The following is a 21692-nucleotide window of genomic DNA, read 5'->3' as shown; positions in this document are numbered from 1 at the left end:
CGCTCTATCAAGGGCCCACCGTTTGGTCAGGCTGTACTTTCTTTCTTCCTCCTGTGTTTTTCAGGCATTTTCTGATTTTCTACAGTGAATAAATAACCAAAAGAAATTTTTTATTTTAAGACTGAGAAGGGTGCAGTGGTAGGCTCTCAGCAGCTACTAGGTGGAAGCTGGTCAGGGAGGAGACTCACACAAGATGCTGCCAGTCCCCAGGCTTAGTGTAAAGCAAATCTTGATGGAGAGAGGGTTTTTTTTGAAGAGTAGGAGGGGCTCCTCAGCAGCCCACCTAGGCAGGGCCTGACTGCTAAATACTGAGGTTGTGTGAAAGTTAAGGGGACTCAGGAGAGGTACAGAACCGGGTTCAAATTCTCAGTGTACCAGCTACCATCTGTGTGACCTTCACAGGACACACATCTCCATGCCTCAGCTTTCTCACGCTGGGCTGGTGATGCCTTTAAGGATCCTAAATACTGGATAAAAGCATGCTATCATTATAACAGAGATTTAGCTTTTCAAATATCATTCTAACAGTAATAGAATAAAATGTTTAAATGTTTCCCAAGCTTCGTCACAGGTATTTACAAACCTTTCTTTCAGGACCAGACTGGAAGGGAACAGGTTGCAGAAGGGTCTGCAAAGAAATAAAAAGCTCGGCTCCATCAGGTCACTCAGCTGCGTGCAAGCTCTGTTCCGGCAATGCCCTTGGTATTCCATTCTTCACGTCAGAGTTTCTGAAGAAAGTTTGTGATTCTAAAGACTCTTATTTGGAAAAGCCAGAATAATGGAAAATATTTTCACAGAGATCTTATATCAACAAAGTGCCTGGCACAGAGGGCAAGAAAACAATATATTAGCTTCTAAACATCCCAGCTTGCCTGACTTGTGGTGATGCAGTGTATAAAGTGTCCGTCTGGAATGCTGAGGTCACTGGTTTGAAACCCTGGGCTTGCCCAGTCAAGGCACATGTGAGAAGGAACTACTGAACTACTACGAGTTGATGTTTCCCACTCCCGACCCTCTTCTCTCTCTCTCTCTCCTCTCTCTAGTGGAGATCAGGGGATCTATTTGGATTGATGCTAGGTCTAATTGGCCAGCATTTCTTTTTTTTTTTTTTTTTTAATAAATTTTTATTAATGGTAATGGGATGACATTAATAAATCAGGGTACATATATTCAAAGAAAACATGTCTAGGTTATTTTGTCATCAAATTATGTTGCAAACCCCTCGCCCAAAGTCAGATTGTCCTCCGTCACCCTCTATCTAGTTCTCTGTGCCCCTCCCCCTCCCCCTAACTCTCTCCCTCCCTCCCTCCCATGTCCTCCCTCCCCCCCCACCCTTGGTAACCACCACACTCTTGTCCATGTCTCTTAGTCTCATTTTTATGTTCCACCAATGTATGGAATCATGTAGTTCTTGTTTTTTTCTGATTTGCTTATTTCACTCCTTATAATGTTATCAAGATCCCACCATTTTGCTGTAAATGATCTGATGTCATCATTTCTTATGGCTGAGTAGTATTCCATAGTGTATATGTGCCACATCTTCTTTATCCAGTCTTCTATTGAAGGGCTTTTTGGTTGTTTCCATGTCTTGGCCACTGTGAACAGTGCTGCAATGAACATGGGGCTACATGTGTCTTCACGTATCAATGTTTCTGAGGTTTTGGGGTATATACCCAGTAGAGGGATTGCTGGGTCATAAGGTAGTTCTATTTTCAGTTTTTTGAGGAACCACCATACTTTCCTCCATAATGGTTGTACTACTTTACAGTCCCACCAACAGTGAATGAGGGTTCCTTTTTCTCCACAGCCTCTCCAACATTTGCTATTATCCGTCTTGTTGATAATAGCTAATCTAACAGGGGTGAGGTGGTATCTCATTGTAGTTTTGATTTGCATTTCTCTAATAACTAATGAAGCTGAGCATCTTTTCATATATCTGTTGGCCATTTGTATCTCTTCCTGGGAGAAGTGTCTGTTCATGTCCTCTTCCCATTTTTTTATTGGATTGCTTGTTTGTTTGTTGTTGAGTTTTATGAGTTCTTTGTAAATTTTGGATATTAGGCCCTTATCTGAGCTGTCGTTTGAAAATATCAGTTCCCATATAGTTGGCTGTCTGTTTATTTTGATATCAGTTTCTCTTGCTGAGCAAAAACTTTTAATTCTGATGTAGTCCCATTCATTTATCTTTGCCTTCACTTCTCTTGCCATTGGAGTCAAGTTCATAAAATGTTCTTTAAAACCCAGGTCCATGATTTTAGTACCTATGTCTTCTTCTATGTACTTTATTGTTTCAGGTCTTATATTTAGGTCTTTGATCCATTTTGAATTAATTTTAGTACACGGGGACAGGCTGTAGTCGAGTTTCATTCTTTTGCATGTGGCTTTCCAGTTTTCCCAACACCATTTGTTGAAGAGGCTTTCTTTTCTCCATTGTGTGTTGTTGGCCCCTTTATCAAAGATTATTTGACCATATATATGTGGTTTTATTTCTGGGCTTTCTATTCTGTTCCATTGGTCTGAGTGTCTATTTTTCTGCCAATACCATGCTGTTTTGATTATCGTGGCCCTATAATATAGTTTAAAGTCAGGTATTGTAATGCCCCCAGCTTCATTCTTTTTCCTTAGGATTGTTTTGGCTATTCGGGGTTTTTTATAGTTCCATATAAATCTGATGATTTTTTGTTCCATTTCTTTAAAAAATCTCATAGGGATTTTGATGGGAATTGCATTAAATTTGTATATTGCTTTGGGTAATATGGCCATTTTGATTATATTTATTCTTCCTATCCAAGAACAAGGAATATTTTTCCATCTCATTGTATCTTTTTCGATTTCCCTTAACAATGCTTTGTAATTTTCATTATATAGGTCCTTTACGTTCTTTGTTATGTTTATTCCTAGGTATTTTATTTTTTTTGTTGCAATCGTGAAGGGGATTATTTTTTTGAGTTCGTTTTCTAATATTTCATTGTTGGCATATAGAAAGGCTATGGACTTTTGTATGTTAATTTTGTATCCTGCGACCTTACTGTATTGGTTTATTGTTTCTAACAATCTTTTTGTGGAGTCCTTCGGGTTTTCGATGTATAGGATCATATCATCAGCAAAAAGTGATAGCTTTACTTCTTCTTTTCCGATATGGATGCCTTTTATTTCTTTGTCTTGTCTGATTGCTCTGGCCAGAACTTCTAGCACCACGTTGAATAAGAGTGGAGAGAGTGGACAACCCTGTCTTGTTCCTGATTTAAGGTAGAAAGTCCTCAGTTTTATGCCATTTAATAGGATGTTGGCTGATGGTTTATCATATATGGCCTTTATCATGTTGAGATATTTTCCTTCTATACCCATTTTGTTGAGAGTCTTAAACATAAAATTGTGTTGTATTTTATCAAAAGCCTTTTCTGCATCTATTGATAAGATCATGTGGTTTTTGTTCTTTGTTTTGTTGATATGGTGTATTACGTTAACCGTTTTGCGTATGTTGAACCATCCTTGAGATTCTGGGATGAATCCCACTTGATCATGATGTATTATTTTTTTAATATGTTGTTGTATTCGGTTTGCCAGTATTTTGTTTAGTATTTTAGCATCTGTATTCATTAGAGATATTGGTCTGTAGTTTTCTTTCTTTGTGCCATCCTTGCCAGGTTTTGGTATGAGGGTTATGTTGGCCTCATAAAATGTGTTTGGAAGTATTGCTTCTTCAATTTTTTGGAAGACTTTGAGTAGAATAGGAACCAAGTCTTCTTTGAATGTTTGATAGAATTCACTAGTATAACCGTCTGGGCCTGGACTTTTATTTTGGGGGAGATTTTTAATAGTTTTTTCTATTTCCTCCCTGCTGATTGGTCTGTTTAGGCTTTCTGCTTCTTCATGACTCAGTCTAGGAAGGTTGTATTGTTCTAGGAATTTATCCATTTCTTCTAGATTGTTGTATTTGGTGGCATATAATTTTTCATAGTATTCTACAATAATTCTTTGTATATCTATGATGTCTGTGGTGATCTCTCCTCTTTCATTTTGGATTTTATTTATTTGAGTCCTGTGTCTTTTTTCCTTGGTGAGTCTTGCCAAGGGTTTGTCAATTTTGTTGATCTTTTCAAAGAACCAGCTCCTTGTTTTATTGATTTTTTCTATAGTTTTTCTGTTCTCTATTTCATTGATTTCTGCTCTGATTTTTGTTATCTCCTTTCTTCGGCTGGTTTTGGGTTGTCTTTGTTCTTCTTTTTCTAGTTCCTTAAGATGTGAAGTTAAGTGGTTTACTTCGGCTCTCTCTTGTTTGTTCATATAGGCCTGAAGTGATATGAACTTTCCTCTTATTACTGCTTTTGCTGCATCCCAGAGATTCTGATATGTCGTATTTTCATTTTCATTTGTCTGTATATATCTTTTGATCTCTGCGCTTATTTCTTCTTTGACCCATTCATTTTTTAAAAGTATGTTGTTTAGTTTCCACATTTTTGTGGGTTTTTCCCCCTCTTTTTTGCAGTTGAATTCTAGTTTCAAGGCTTTATGATCAGAAAATATGCTTGGTACAATTTCAATTTTTCTAAATTTGCTGATATTGTCTTTGTGGCCCAACATATGGTCAATTCTTGAGAATGTTCCATGTACACTAGAGAAAAATGTATACTCTGTCGCTTTGGGATGAAGTGTCCTGTAGATGTCTATCATATCCAGGTGTTCTAGTATTTCGTTTAAGGCCACTATATCTTTATTGATTCTCTGTTTGGATGACCGATCTAGAGCCGTCAGCGGTGTATTGAGGTCTCCAAGTATGATTGTATTTTTGTTAGTTTTTGTTTTAAGGTCAATAAGTAGCTGTCTTATATATTTTGGTGCTCCTTGGTTTGGTGCATATATATTAAGGATTGTTATGTCTTCTTGATTCAACTTCCCCTTAATCATTATGAAATGACCATTTTTGTCTCTGAGTACTTTTTCTGTCTTGTAGTCAGCATTATTAGATATGAGTATTGCTACGCCTGCTTTTTTTTGGGTGTTGTTTGCTTGGAGTATTGTTTTCCAGCCTTTCACTTTGAATTTGTTTTTATCCTTGTTGCTTAGATGTGTTTCTTGTAGGCAGCATATAGTTGGATTTTCTTTTTTAATCCATTCTGCTACTCTGTGTCTTTTTATTGGTAATTTTAATCCATTTACATTTAGTGTAATTATTGACACTTGTGGGTTCCCTACTGCCATTTTATAAATTGCTTTCTGTTAGTTTTGTATCTAGTTTGATTCTTCTCTTTTGTTTTTCTATCATTTGTTTTTGTTTGTTTGTGTTCCATACTTCTTTCCTCTGTTGCTACCTTTTTTAAGTCAAGTGTTTTTGTGGTGGTTTTTTTAAGGGTGGTTACCATTAAGTAATGAAAAGGGTACCTACCATATTCATTGTAGTACCCTATCTTATAAGTATTTCTGCACTTCATCATCCTTTGCTACTGTTAATCTCCATCCTCTCCCCCCTTTTTTTCCTTTGTTGTCACAGTTTAAGTTTGGTTTTATTGTGTTCTTGGTGGAGCTGTTACTTGTGGTGTTGTTTTCTTTTGTTCTTTGAATCTGGTTGGAAAACCCCCCTTAGTATTTCCTGGAGTGGGGGCTTTCTGTTGATAAATTCTCTCATCTTTTCTGTATTTGTGAATGTTTTTATATCTCCTTCATACTTGAAGGATAGCTTTGATGGGTATAGTATTCTTGGCTGAAAGTTCCTCTCTTTCAGGGCTTTAAATATTGGGGTCCACTCTCTTCTAGCTTGTAGAGTTTCTGCTGAGAAATCTGATGATAATCTAATAGGCCTTCCTTTATATGTTGTACTCTTCTTTTCCCTGGCTGCCTTGAGAATTTTTTCTTTGTCATTGGTTTGTGTCATCTTTATTATGATGTGCCTTGGAGTGGGTTTGTTGGGGTTAAGAAAACTTGGTGTTCTGTTTGTTTCTTGAATTTGAGGCTTTAGTTCCTTGCACAGGCTTGGGAAGTTCTCGTCTATTATTTGTTTGAGTATATTCTCCATTCCATTTTCTTTCTCTTCTCCCTCTGATATACCTATTATTCTTATGTTATTCTTTCTGATGGAGTCAGACAATTCCTGTAGGGCTTTCTCATTTTTTATTATTTTTGAGTCTCTTTCTTCTTCTCTCTGTTGTGCCTCAAGTTGTTTGTCTTCTATTTCACTAATCCTATCTTCAATCTGGGCTGTTCTGTTAGCTAAGCTTGTTACCTCGTTTTTCAGCTCGTGAATTGAGTTTTTCATTTCTGTTTGATTTGTTTTTATAGTTTCAATTTCCTTGGTAATATATTCTTTGTGTTCATTGAGTTGTTTTCTGATCTCCCTATATTGCCTTTCTGTGTTTTCTTGTATATCTCTGAGTATTTTTAAGATTTCTATTTTAAATTCTCTGTCATTTAGCTCCAAGGCTTCCAATATGTTAAGTCTTTTCTCCATAGATTTTTCCACATCTATTTGTGTTACCTCTCTTTCTTTTGTATCCATAATATTCGATTTCCTCTTTCTTATCGGCATCTGAGGGTGGTCTTATTGATAGCACGCGGGTGCACTCCCTGGCGGCTTGAATGAGCGTCGCTGCGGTAGCTTCCTCCACACCCTCGTCTCTCAGATTCAAGTGATAACAGTCCTTTTGCTTTCAGTTTGTGTGGAACTCCGGAATGCTCCGAGGATAAATTTTTCTGTTTCTAGTTGATAAATTTGTTGTGATTTAGGGGAGAGCTGTCGGACGCGCTTCTCACGGCGCCATTTCCGTGACGTCACTCATTCTCTAAGCCACTTGAAATCCAGAACCTTGTTGACTTGTTTTTGTATCCTCAAGACTTCACGTGGTGTCTGGCAGAGAATGGGTGTCCAGTATCTGTTGAACTGCGCCGGTCATTCTCCGTCCATCCGCCTCACTGGGCATCAACTTCCTCGCGGAAAAATAAGGTGGATGGCGACCATTTCTAATCCTTCCACCGGTGGTTCTATTCCTCCCGGATGCTTGATCCAGGAGTTCTCAGGTCGGCCAGCATTTCTTTACCCAGCTCTGGGACAACCACAATGTGTCATTTTATTGCTAATGTGCTCAATATTGAGAGGGAAATAGAATTACCATCTATATATAGATGACTCACAAAGATCTTTAGAGCTGTCCTCTGAGTTCCTAACTGGTACATCCAGTTAGTTGCCTATTCATCATCAACTCTTGAAGCTCTGAAATGCACTCCAAATTCAACAAATAAACCCCAAATCAAATAAATACACCCTGAATTCAACAAATGCAAATCTAATCCTGTAGTTCTCTGCTTAAAACCCTTCAATTCTTGGAAACAATCAATGCACAACTAAGTGGAGCAGTGAGTTGATGCTTCTCTCTCTCTCTCTCTGCCTCGCCCCCCTTCCTATCTCTATCTCCTCCTTTCTCTAAAAAACAACAGCATCAAACAAGAAACCCAAGAAAACAAAAAACCCTTCAATTCTTCCCATTGTTCTAAGAATATGGATGACACTAAGAGCTTACTGTGTGTGCGTTATCTGTTATCTAGCCTTTGCTATCTCTCTAGCATCACCTTGCACCAGCACCTTTTGGGGGCCCACTTAGAACCCCAGAATTGATATGAAGATTATTTTAAGCTGAAGACATTTAGGATTCAACAGATGCAGGAAAAAAACCTTCTTAGAGCTTCCCTATCTGTCTAAAAGAACAATCTTCTAGGAAATGAGGCTGCCACAAATTCCCTCTCAGCGTGGCTTTTACTCCTGGAAGGAGACCACCAGTAAACCAATCAATCATAAGCTTCCTCTCTGGGGGAGTTTTATGATTGTAAAGAAGTTGGGAGAGCCTGACCTGTGGTGGCGCAGTGGATAAAGCCTTGATCTGGAATGCTGAGGTCGCTGGTTTGAAACCCTGGGCTTGCCTGGTCAGGGCACATGTGGGAGTTGATGCTTCCTGCTCCTCTCCACCTTCTCTCTCTCTCTTTCTCTCTCTCTTCTCTGAAATGAATAAATAAAATAAAAATAATTTAAAAAAAAAGAAGTCAGGAGAACCACCTGTACCTGCATGAACAAACATTACCACTAACTTTCTTATCTCCCACTTCTTCTTCTAGAAAACTATTTGTCTTTTCTAAAAAACCTCTTTGTTCTTCCCATAGTGGCCCTTTCGTCCATCCTGTTTTCCTTACTAAATTAAGTATATAAGCCTCTAACTTTAACCGTTTATTGCACTACTTCTTTGTAGCTTGGTATGTATTCATGCATATAAATATTTTTCTCCCTGTTAATCTGTCTTTGTTCATTTAATTCACAGGCCTCTAGCACTGAATTTAAGAGGGTAGAGGAAGTTTTTCTTCTCTCACACCTTCATAATCTGGCTTCATTTTTCCTCACCCCTTACCCTGGCTTCATTTTAGTCTCGTACTTCCTCCTTCTATAGACCTCTGCCCCGTGCTTTCCTTTTCCAGGAATGCTTTTCCCTTCCCTTGACACCTATTAACAACTACTCATTTTCAGAACTCAAACAGAACCTCTCAAAGGAAGCCTTCTCTGACTTCCCAATTTTAGGTTCTCAGGGCATCCTATCCTTTTCCTTTGTAGCACTTGTTACAGTTGCAATGAAAGTTTGTATGTTTATTTGATTAATGTACTCCCCCAGTGTAACCTTGATGGTAAGGGTTTTGTCTTATTTTTGCTCACCATTTGTATTCTAAGTTTCTAGCACAAAGTAGCACTGAAGAAAAACAAATGACTGAATGCACGTCTGAATGAAAGTAGAGGAGAAACTGCACATATGACAGTCTAGAACCACTCCCTCCAGGATACTTCTTTTAAACCAAAGACGTGTGGACCCCTACAGCCCAAGTCTTTGAAGGTTAGTCATATAATAGCTAATGCTAGTGTGGGAAAGGTGGTTACGCTATCTTGGCAAATGTTCTGATCATGGATTAAATAACAGTTTATTTGAGAAAGGTTGACCCAGAAAACCATCCCGCAACATGCAACATGCATGAGAGAACCAGATCAAATCTAAAAATAGCTCCATTACTGGAATTGGAAGCACTTCAGTGAGAATTGTCTCTCTCTTTGCAGCTTCTACCCTTAGGGAGCATTTTACCCTTTTTCTTGATCTATATTATTCCAGGGTGGTAAAGATAAGATATGATCTGGTATAGTGCTTTCATTTTAAAAATAGAAAATTAGGACCTGAGAGGCTTAGTGACTTCTCTCACATCACCCACGTAGTTGCTTGCAGAATCAGGGCTCAGACTGGGACTTTCTACTTCTCCTCTACAGTAATGCTTGGGTCTGACACCTCCTAGGTTTTAAGCATCTTGGAGGCTGAAGACTGTAAAATTTATGTTCTTGTGAATCAATTTAGTGGAAGGCAGGAGAGCTGGGTTTATTTCTCAATTCTAGAGTACACTGTCAAAGTTGGGTAGCGGTATCCGAGTAATGGAGGTGGAGGACACCTAAAGTGAAGAACAGACTCCACTTGACCTGTGGTGAAAAAAAGAAAGTGTTGACCTGTAGTGGTACAGTGGCTAAAGTGTCGACCTGGAACCCTGAGGTTGCCAGTTCAAAACCTGGGGTTTGCCCGATCAAAGCACATACAAAAAGTAAGTATAAGTTGATTGCTACTCCACGCCCCCCATCACATGCCTTTCTCTCTCTCCCTCTCTCTAAAATCAATAAATTAAAAAAAAAGAAAAAAAAAAAGAGTATCCTTCTGCAGCATGGAGACAGGATTTGCCACCTGATTGCTGAGCTATCGAGCAACAAACTTGTCTAACATTTGTTAAATGGGTTAATAACACTAGCTTCAGGTTATTGTGGGACTCAAATAAGATAATATGCTGGCCCTGGCCGGTTGGCTCAGTGGTAGAGCATCGGCCTAGCGTGCGGAGGACCCAGGTTTGATTCCCGGCCAGGGCACACAGGAGAAGCGCCCATTTGCTTCTCCACCCCTCAGCCGCACCTTCCTCTCTGTCTCTCTCTTCCCCTCCCTCAGCGAGGCTCCATTGGAGCAAAGATGGCCCGGGCGCTGGGGATGGCTCTGTGGCCTCTGCCTCAGGCGCAAAAGTGGCTCTGGTTGCAACATGGCGATGCCCAAGATGGGCAGAGCATCGCCCCCTGGTGGGCAGAGCGTCGCCCCATGGTGGGCGTGCCGGGTGGATCCCGGTCGGGCGCATGCGGGAGTCTGTCTGACTGTCTCTCCCTGTTTCCAGCTTCAGAAAAATGCAAAAAAAAAAAAAAAAAAAAAAAAAAAGATAATATGCTGAAGACCTTTAGCACAATGTCTGGCATCTGGTGGTCAATAAATGAAGGTTTTGCTCATTTTCGTTCCAATTCAAAAGCATAAACATTTCTGGGAAGTGTTCTTTTGTTGTAAAGTACCATACCCCCAAATGTTGTAAGGCCAGGAGCCGCCATCGTGGCCATTCATATGCAGGTTCCCAATGGATTCGGGCAGACGGTGCGGAGTCGGAGGATGGTGGGCCATTCTGTTTATTGGTGTCTCATCAAGACAGGCAAGCTACAAGAGAAACCAAAGGAAAAGCAGAAAACCTGCTTTTCTCATGGAAGGCAAGGAATCAGGGAGACCCCTGCAATGGTGACAGAAGGAACCAAGAGAGCAAGCCCCTGGCCTGTCCCCTTTTTATAGTGTAGAAAGAAAAACCTTTAACCCAATATACAAATAAGGAAGTCTCTGATACAAAGTCACTTATCGGAGGCATAAATGGGATTCCTCATAAGAGTGCACCACCTCCTATTTTCAATAGTCAAGGGTGTGGGCAAAAGCTTAGTTTTAAAACTAAGCCTTAGGATATAATAACTTTGTCAGCTTACAGCCTGTCTCCTACAACCAAAGCGAGCAAACACATATGTCATATTTAAAAACTTATTTGACCAACATTCCACCCCTTTTGCTCGCTTTACAATCTAAACCATAGGTATCTTCCATGATGGTCACTGTGCAAGGAGTGAGGTACATTGCATAAACAGAAACAGTACAAATTACAGCAATAGGATTAATAAATCAAAAGCTATGGGCGAAATGAGAGAGCTGTCAGCGGCACCAAGAGAGGCAAATCTTTTCCCTCTGGCAGAATACAGGCCAGAGTTTTGTCTGCAGACAGCACCTGTAGCTGGTACCAGAGGCTGCCCTGAGCGGGCATACCAAACCTTATTGGCCAATATACCAGGATCTGCTGGTTCTATGTGTAATAAAATAGGAGAACTCATTATTGGCCATAAATAAATTATGAAGGTGCCCTTCAGAATGCTATCTCCCTGAGCACTCAAGGGATAATACACTTCTACCTTAGGTGGCCAGGTGCTGGTTGCCCAAGGAGTTAACTAGAGGTCTACCTCTAACCCCTTTCCTCATGGTGCCAACAAGGCCACCCATCTCAGTTGGGGGGGCCTGTATGGTCCAGGGCCAAGTCCATCGAAGCCGTTGGCCTTTAAGAAGGGCTGTTGGGGCAGGCAAGAGCACATTGCCTTGCTGTCCAAAACCTGGCTTGAGTAAAATGTCCTTGGTGTGTATCTGCAACTGAATGGGGCAGCTGCCCGATGCAGGAGGGCCTCTACTGGAGCTGGGCTCCCCTGTCGAGGTCTCTTATTCAAAATCCAGAGTACTGTCCATAAGCGGCATGTCCATCCCGTAAGAGAGCCGGTGCCCCCCTCCTGTCGCAGTCCCTGCTTTAAGAGTCTATTATAACGCTCAATGATACCAGCAGCCTGGGGGTGGTAGGGAACATGGTACTTCCAGTCCACCCCTAGCTCTTGAGCCCATTGCCTCACCATTGAATCAGTGAAGTGAGTACCATTGTCACTTTCAAGGACCAGCGGTCGCCCGTATGCAGCACCCAGGTGGTCCAGAGCCTGTATGACTGCTTTCTGGTCAGGATTACGGGCAGGGTAAGCAGCAAGCAGACCGGTGGCAGTATCTACACAAGTGACTGCATACTGGTATCCTTCTGACTTTGGTAAGGGTCCAATGATGTCTATCTGCCATCGTGTCAGTGGAACATGCCCCCTCTGGATCTGTCCAGGTGACACCAGTGGTCTCCGAGGGTGCTCCTTGGAACACACTGCACATTGCTCACAGGCTGCAAGTACCTCTGCATAGGACACATGCAAGTTCCACGCCTTAACCATAGCCCACATAGTTTTCTGTCCCTCATGGAGCAGGCACCGGTGGAGCCACTGCGCCACATCACCTGCAGGTGCAGTCTCCAACCATCGCACTCTTGCCAACGTATCTGCCTCATCATTCCCAGGATGGTCTAGAGGGGCATGGCCCGTGACATGATATACTGTCACCTGCTTCTGGTGTCCTATTTCCCATAAGTCCTGCCACATGGCCTGACCCCATAGTGGATGGTGCATTACCATCCACTGGTTAGTGTGCCAAGTAGCAATCCAAACGGTCAGTCCACGATAGACAGCCCAGCTGTCAGTGCAGATCACCAGAGATGAAGGTGCATTATGGGCATCTAGCCAAACAGCTCTTAATTCTGCCCATTGACCGCTTTGGCCTGTACCTGTGTCCATCCAAATAGTCTCAGTGGCCAGATAGAAGGCTATAGCCGTCCATTTGGCAGGTTGGTTCCTGCTAGAACCGTCATTATACCAGGCATCCTCGGGGATGGGCACCCGCCCCTCCTGGTAGGGACTGACTTCAGTTTCTGCCTCCTGAGCCCCAGCTGCACCAAACGTTTTACTGGTAGCTGCTGGGGCCTTTCGTCTCAGTGGCTGGAACTTCTGTTCTGGTTTAAGCTGCCGCCAAAGCTCCAAAAGAATTTTATTAGTCTGGCCATTTAATTTCTCCTTATCTGCTCCAGCTGCAATCAGATCTACCCACATCTGTGTTTGGGTAACCATTACAGGCCCATTTCCCTTGTTAGTTGGGGAGGCAACATAGGCAGCAGCCCTCACTGCTTTATGATCCCGAGCGGCCTCCAGCTCTCCCAAATCTGCTACCATCTGTGTAACTGCATTGATGGGCTGCCCTATATAGGGGCCCAAGATAGCCACAAGTGACCCAAAAAGGGCTGACGGGGCACTAGCAAGGATAAATTCCTTCATTTTTGCCGTAAACACTTCCTCATCTGGCCCACGGGACCCAGGGTTGAAAACAGCATTCTTCATACCTAGGTCCCAAATGACTCATTGCCCCCGGCAATTCTCCAGCATTCTGCCAGACCATATGAATGGTGGCCATCACCCATTCTAATAGGGTATGGTTTCCTGGGTTGTCATGGCAGTTCTGACGCTGCCTCAAAGAGGAGTATGTGGTAATGGTGGCCAATTTCTCCATTGGCCACCCACCCCTATGTCCCATAATTGTAGTAACTAGGCCAGGGATTCAGTAGGTTTCTGCCTAAATTGTGCCCCCAACTCCATCAGCTCTGCCTGAGTTTAGGGCAGGACCACAGAGTGTTCCATTTCCTGGGCAGGAGGCTGTGGCTGCCCCTGAGGGACTCTTCATTGCTGGGTTTTTACCTTCTTGGTGACCACTGGTCAGGCTCTCAGTGTGCGTATGGCAGCTTCAGCCTGAGCCTTCTCATCCTCAGAAGAGGAGTTGCAAGTGCCTGCTTCGGCTGACTCAGAGCCAATCCACCTGCATGAATGCTGCTGCTCCTTTGGTGACTGTTTAGGCTCCTGTGGCTGCTGGCTTTTGGCCAGAAGCTGAGGCTCTAGCTCTTGAATCTGCAGTTATTTCCCCAACAACTGCTGGTACAAACGTTCAGCTTCCAGGGCAAACTGCAACTCGCAAACCCGTAATTTCTTCGCCAGTGCTCGCTCCAATTCCAGCCTTTTCTGCCATTCGATTTGCAATTCATACTGAAGCTTTTGACCTCGGGCAGCTTCTCGCACATAACTCCTCGTGTCCTCTTGAGTAAAAAACACGCAGCCCACCGCCCCTAAAAGCCATGGGGAGCCAGAACAGCCACCGGTCCTCTACCTCACCCCTCAAGGGTGGTGGCTCTGTACCAATCTCTGCCGCAAACTACACCAGTTGTAAGGCCAGTAGTCGCCATCGTGGCCATTCATATGCAGGTTCCCATTGGATTCGGGCAGACGGTAAAGAAATGGTGAAGTCCGAGAAAGGTGGGCCATTCTGTTTATTGGTGTCTCATCAAGACAGGCAAGCCACAAGAGAAGACAGGGAAAAGCAGAAAACCTGCTTTTTCCCACAGAAGGCAAGGAATCAGGGAGGCCCTTGCAATGGTGATAGCAGGAACCGAGAGAGCAAGCCCTTGGTCTATCCCCATTTTATAGTGTAGAAAGCAAAACCTTTAATCCAATATACAAATAAGGAAGTCTCTGATACAAAATCACTTATCAGCGGCATAAATGGAATTCCTCATAAGAGTGCACCACCCCCTATTTTCAATAGTCAAGGGTGTGGGCAAAAGCTTAGTTTTAAAACTAAGCCTTAGGCTATAATAACTTAATAACTTTGCCAGCTTACAGCCTGTCTCCCACACACAAAGTGAGCAAACATATATGCCATATTTTTTTTTTTTTTTTTTTTTTTTTAGAGGCAGAGATAGACAGGGACAGACAGACAGGAACAGAGAGAGATGAGAAGCATCAATCATCAGTTTCTCGTTGCGCCTTGCGACTTCTTAGTTGTTCATTGATTGCTTTCTCACACGTGCCTTGACCACGGGCCTTCAGCAGACCGAGTAACCCCCTGCTGGAGCCAGCGACCTTGGGTCCAAGCTGGCGAGCTCTTTGCTCAAGCCAGATGAGCCCGCGCGCGACCTCTGGGGTCTCGAACCTGGGTACTTCCGCATCCCAGTCTGACGCTCTATCCACTGCGCCACCGCCTGGTCAGGCCATATATGCCATATTTAAAAACTTATTTGACCAACAGTTGTAAAGTACCATACCTCACTTGCGTGGGTTTACGCAGAAACACCAACTCCAGATGAATTTTGAAGGGTTTTATTAAAAGGAGGAGGTTTATTAATATGCCGGCCGCATATGACTGACACGGGGCATATCTGACCCAAATCGTGCAGCCTCAAATACATTTCAGAGGCTGGTTATATACCCTTTGACCACATACAAGTTGAGGGAGCATGACACAATTAACAAGATTATAACATTTATCTAGGGCAGTGGTGGTCAACCTGGTTCCTACTGCTCACTAGTAGGCATTCCAGCTTTCATGGTGGGCAGTAGCAGAGCAACCAAAGTATAAATAAAAAGATAGTTTTAACTATAGTAAGTTGTTTTATAAAGATTTATTCTGCCAAACTTAGCGAAAATCTGACATAAAGTAAATACTTGGTAAGTAATTATTATTATATGCTTTAACTTGCTGTAACTCTGCTTTATAAATTTTTTTTTTTGTATTTTTCTGAAGCTGGAAACAGGGAGGCAGTCAGACAGACTCCTGCATGCGCCCGACCGGGATCCACCCGGCACGCCCACCAGGGGGTGATGCTTTGCCCATCAGGGGCGTCGCTCTGTTGCGACCAGAGCCATTCTAATGCCTGGGGCAGAGGTCAAGGAGCCATCCCCAGCGCCCGGGCCATCTTTTGCTCCAATGGAGCCTCGGCTGCGGGAGGGGAAGAGAGAGACAGAGAGGAAGGAGAGGGGGAGGAGTGGAGAAGCAGATGGGCGCCTCTCCTGTGTGCCCTGGCCGGGAGTTGAACCCGGGACTTCCGCACGCCAGGCCGATGCTCCACCACTGAGCCAACCGGCCAGGGCCCTGCTTTATAAATTTTTATAAAGTAAAGTTACTTCCCTACTTTATAACTCATCGTTACTATGGAACCGGTGGGCGGTTAGAAAATTTTGCTACTAACAGAGATACAAAAGTGGGCGGTACGTATAAAAAGGTTTACTACCCCTGGTCTAGGGGATTTATAAAAAACTTTTAAAACTTTCAAGGTAAGCCTGACCAGGTGGTGGCGCAGTGGATAGAGCATCGGACTGGGATGCGGAAGGACCCAGGTTCGAGACCCTGAGGTCACCAGCTTGAGTGCGGGCTCATCTGGCTTGAGCAAAGAGCTCACCAGCTTGGACCCAAGGTCGCTGGCCCCAGCAGGGGGTTACTCGGTCTGCTGAAGGCCCACGGTCAAGGCGCATGTGAGAAAGCAATCAATGAACAACTAAGAAGTCGCAACACGCAACAAGAAACTGATGATTGATGCTTCTCATCTCTCTCCGTTCCTGTCTGTCTCTGTCTATCTCTGCCTCTGTAAAAAAAAAACAACAAAAAAAAAAACTTTCAAGGTAATATAATCAAAGACATTCACAAATCTTTTAGTATTTATCTCCCCTCCTTTGCCTAGAGGTACACGTTCATCTCAGGATTCCAGGAAGGGAGGGCCAAAATCAATGTAGGGTAGGGTATGTAAATTGTCTCTTATTGAAAGTGAAAGGAAGTTCTTCAGATAACCTTAATCCTTTCAGAGAACTAAAATTAGATGACCCAGTCGTCCTTCCAAGTCAGGAAACTTCTATATCCTTCTCCCTCCATTTTCCAAAGAAAGGACAGGACAGAAAGCCTGACTTTTCCTCTTTAAAATGGCATCGCCAATACTATGTTTTACAGTTCTTTGGCACCTTACCACACTTTAAAGACAAAGTAGTCCAGGAGCAGAGTAATTAATTACTTGGGAGGGGAAAACTCGGCCTGCTTTCCAAACTGACACATTCTTCTTTAGGTATGTTAATATATTTAATCAGGTTGTAGTCAAGTCCTGCCGGTCAGCTGAGCTTTTTTCAGTGACTTTGCATATCTGTTCTCGGATCCTTTAGTCACAGGGTTTATGGCTCACCAGCTGAAGCAACCATTGTCCCTGCATTCCCAAATTCTTAAGTAATTTATCTCTGTAACACCCAATCACTGACAGAGCACTCTGATTATTAAGGACTTTGGAAGCCTTTACTATGACAAAGTTGAAGAGTTCCTCTTTTAAGCCTCTGTGACTATGGTATAAAAATATTTTGAGTTGAAATGGAAATATTTTGAGTTCCTGAAATCCCTTGTCTGCCTAAAAGCAGAGCCTCAAAAAATAACATAAAAGAACTCAATTGTCATAAATTCCCCTCCCAGAGTCAACTCTAATCTTCAGAGAGAAGTCAATACCAGGCCCAGACATTGTCACAAAGCTATCATATATCCCATTCACTCTCTTATGAGTCCATTTATCTTTCTCATACTGTGCCCTTCTCCCTCACCCCTTTATCTCTTTTGGTGGTGTGTAAGCCACAAATTCTAATCACTTTCAACCACATTTCTTTGTGAACCGCCCCCATACATACCTGTTTAAAATCCATTTTTTCTCTTGTTAATCTACCTTATCAGTTTAATTCTCAGGCCCCCAAACTTTGAACCTAAATGGGAATGGGGAAAGCTTTTTCTCCTTGACAAGATTGTGGTACCACCATGCCATTCATAAACTAAGAAAACAAAACACACTGTTAAAGAACAAAAATTGAACTGAGTAAATTAAAAAATTTAATTGGCTTTATTGAATGATTCATGAATTGGGCAGCATCTCATTTAGTAAATAGAAAGATGTGCACCCTGGCCAGATAGCTTGGTTGGTTAGAGCAGTGGTCCCCAATCCCCAGGCCATGGACTGCTATCAGTCCGTGGGCCATTTGGTACTGGTCCACAGAGAAAGAATAAATAACTTACATTATTTTCGTTTTATTTATATTTAAGTCTGCACGATGTTTTTTTTTTTTTTAAATGACCAGATTCCCTCTGTTACATCCATCTAAGACTCACTCTTGATGCTTGTCTCGTAAATTCGACAATTATACTATTTAAAAATACCACAGGTTTTACGCCGGTCGCATGATTTTATTTTGTGCATTTATCTGTCCCACCCTAAAGCCCGGTCCGTGAAAATATTTTCTGACATTAAACCAGTCCGTGGCCCAAAAAAGGCTGGGGACCACTGGGTTAGAGCATCATCCTGAAGCACAGAAGTTGCTGATTTGATCCCCGGTCAGGACACATACAGGAACAGATTGATGTTCCTGTCTATTTCTCTCACTAAGATCAATAAATAAAAATTTAAAGAAAGAAAGAAAAAAGGAAAAGGTGTACTGAAAGGCTTTTATAGGTTAAAATAGGGTGGGACAAAAAAGTTAAAAGTATATTATTTCAGGTAAGGTTACCTTCCCTTAGGGAGAGACAAAGGGTTTTAGTGGGCAGATTACCTCACAAGTGCTGACCAGGAAATTCCAGATAGATTGGTTTAAAATACCATTCCTTGGGAGAGGCTGAAACTGCAGTTAGATTAGGTATTAAATCTTGGTGGGGCTTAGGAGGGGCACAGTGAATTAATTCTGGGTCTGCTGGGGTTTTTTTTAACAATATAAAATAAATATAAAAAAGCATAAGTTTTCTTTTCTTTCTTTCTTTTTTTTTTTTTTTTTCATTTTTCTGAAGCTGGAAACAGGGAGAGACAGACAGACTCCCGCATGCGCCCGACCGGGATCCACCCGGCACGCCCACCAGGGGCGACGCTCTGCCCACCAGGGGGCGATGCTCTGCCCATCCTGGGTGTCTCCATGTTGCGACCAGAGCCACTCTAGCGCCTGGGGCAGAGGCCACAGAGCCATCCCCAGCGCCCGGGCCATCTTTGCTCCAATGGAGCCTTGGCTGCGGGAGGGGAAGAGAGAGACAGAGAGGAAAGCGCGGCGGAGGGGTGGAGAAGCAAATGGGCGCTTCTCCTGTGTGCCCTGGCCGGGAATTGAACCCGGGTCCTCCGCACGCTAGGCCGACGCTCTACCGCTGAGCCAACTGGCCAGGGCCTCTTTCTTTTTTTTTTCCAGAGACAGAGAGAGAGTCAGAGGGAGGGATAGATAGGAACAGACAGACAGGAACAGAGAGAGATGAGAAGCATCAATCATTAGTTTTGTGTTTCGACACCTTAGTTGTTCATTGATTGTTTTCTCATATGTGGCTTGACCGTGGGCCTTCAGCTGACTGAGTAACCCTTTGCTCAAGCCAGCGACCTTGGGCTCAAGCTGGTGAGCTTTTTTGCTCAAACCAGTTGAGCCCGTGCCCAGCTGGCGACCTCGGGGTCTCGAACCTGGGTCCTCTGCATCTCAGTCCGACGCTCTATCCACTGCGCCACTGCCTGGTCAGGTAAAAAAAGCATAAGTTTTCTATTGTGACTATTTAGTGCTTTTTTTCTTTCTATCAAACATAAATTCTTTCAAAAGCATTTCCTCTGGTGTCCCTGAATTACTAGTCCTAAACACATCTGCCTATTGGGTAATCCAGACCTGAGCATTGTTAGTCTGTTGGGCAGATAAAATGTATTATGCTCACTTTGTTAAAGATGGAGGCTGTCGCCAAGGTGATATTAATGTGTGTTGAGAATCCTTGTAGCCTGGGGCTTGGTTTTGGGATTAAGCCTTTCCTACCCTTTTTGATGTGGGGTGGTACAATCCAATCATGCCTCAGAGAAGTGACTTTGTATTAGAGACTTCCCTACTTTGTATATTGGATTAGAGGTTGTGAAGCTACAGTATAAAGTGGGGGCAGAACGGGAGTTTGCTCTCTTGGTTCCTGAGATTATCATTAGAAGAGAGAGCAGAGGAAGACCACGTGGAGGAGGCCAGGAGAAGCAGCCAAGATGGTGGAGTGCTGAGTGAGATGCCAGTTTGTGTAGAGTTTGTATTTGGGATAAGGAAGGAGATGGGGAACTGAGGAGAATAAGGCTGGTGAGCTAGAAACCTTTGATTCTAGGAAACTCGGATAAGTCAGTGGCTTTGTGAGCACTGAATGTGACTGGGTTTTGGAGCCCAGTGTGTATTTTTACTTGCCCGCTGGGTGCAAGCTAGAATTAAAGACTATGGCCCATCTGCTTTTGGCTCCTTTGTTTTTTTACCGACTGTCCGAATCCAATGCGAACCTGCATGGGCCGGGCTGCTGTGATAGTGGCCCTGGCCGTGGCCTCTGGCTCTACATTAGTCCTAATTTTATAAGAGTTGAGGACAGACACATAGTTGGTAAGAAGCTGAGTGAAGATAAAGTTGCAGACAGGCAGTTGAATCCTCTTACTACACAGCATTATTGAACCCTTAGTGTTTCCAGTGCTTCATGGTTATCTAGGACATTGAAATAAACATCTCTGGGAATAAAGCTTTGGATGTATGTAGCTCTGAATACTTCTGTAGAATAGGCTTTAGAAGTGGAATTTTGAACTCCAAATCTATGAACACTTTGAGCATCTAGCTGTTTTAAAATATCTGGTATCCACCTGACCAGGCAGTGGCACAATGGATAGAGTGTTGGACTGGGATGCGGAGGACCCAGGTTCAAGACCCCGAGGTCGCCAGCTTGAGCACGGGCTCATCTGGTTTGAGCAAAGCTCACCAGCTTGGACCCAAGGTCGCTGGCTTGAGCAAGGGGTTACTCAGTTTGCTGAAGGCCCATGGTCAAGGCACATATGAGAAATCAATCAATGAACAACTCAGGAGCCACAACGAAGAATTGATGTTTCTCATCTCTCTCCATTCCTGTCTGTCTGTCCCTATCTATCCCTCTCTCTCTCTCTGTCTCTGTAAAAAAAAAAAAAATAAAAATCTGGTATCTGATAGGTGGTAGTTCAGTGGATAGGGCATAGATGTTCAAAGCTCTGGGGTCACTGGCTTGAGAGGGTATTGGGCAAATAAGTTTGTAAAATTTGTGTTATTTGGTTTTGCTCACTTTTATTGTTAAAGATGGCCGCTAGCCCTGGCCGGTTGGCTCAGCGGTAAGAGCGTCGGCCTAGCGTGCGGAGGACCCGGGTTCGATTCCCGGCCAGGGCACACAGGAGAAGCGCCCATTTGCTTCTCCACTCCTCCGCCGCGCTTTCCTCTCTGTCTCTCTCTTCCCCTCCCGCAGCCAAGGCTCCATTGGAGCAGAGATGGCCCGGGCGCTGGGCATGGCTCTGTGGCCTCTGCCTCAGGCGCTAGAGTGGCTCTGGTCGCAATATGGCGACGCCCAGGATGGGCAGAACATCGCCTCCTGGTGGGCGTGCCGGGTGGATCCCGGTCGGGCACATGCGGGAGTCTGTCTGACTGTCTCTCCCTGTTTCCAGCTTCAGAAAAATGAAAAAAAAAAAAAAAAAAAAAAAAAAAGATGGCCACTGCCCACATGGGGTGGCTGATTACCTTCCTGCTTGGGAAGGGGATGGTTATGCTAATGTGTGCTGGAGGAGGGCTTTCATGCTGAAAAGTTTTAAAAGGGGAAACTAGGAGGCCATTTTGGCAGGATAGGAAGGCCACATTATGGTTGGAGAAAAAGCAGCAAGATGAAGGCGTGCTTAAGGGGAACAGAGGTGAGGGGCTTTGTAAGCTCCGCTGAGGCTGGTGAGGGTCTTTGAATCTAGGAAAACTCGGATGTGTCAGTAGCTTTGTGAGTGCTGAGTGAGTGGGTTTTGGAGCCCCATGTGTTTGTTTTTATTTGCCAGCCAAATGTGAGGCTAGAAATAAAGAAAATAGCCCACTAGTTCTTGGCTCCGCAGTTTCATTATCGTCTATCCAATCAAATGCGAACTTGCACGGGCCAGGTGGCTGTGATGGTGGCCACAACTACTGGCTTTACAGCAGGGGATCAGTCATACGATACCAAAGCTCACCAGCTTGAGCTCAAAGGTCACTGGCACGAGAAGCCCAGGGTTGCTGGCTTGAGTAAGGGGACACTGTCATGGCCCTGATTAAG

The sequence above is a fragment of the Saccopteryx bilineata genome, chromosome 3 (genome assembly GCF_036850765.1).
Source record: "Saccopteryx bilineata isolate mSacBil1 chromosome 3, mSacBil1_pri_phased_curated, whole genome shotgun sequence".
Classification (NCBI taxonomy): Eukaryota; Metazoa; Chordata; class Mammalia; order Chiroptera; family Emballonuridae; genus Saccopteryx; species Saccopteryx bilineata.
The sequence above is the reverse complement of the archived record's forward strand: the minus strand, read 5'-3'. Positions refer to the sequence as shown.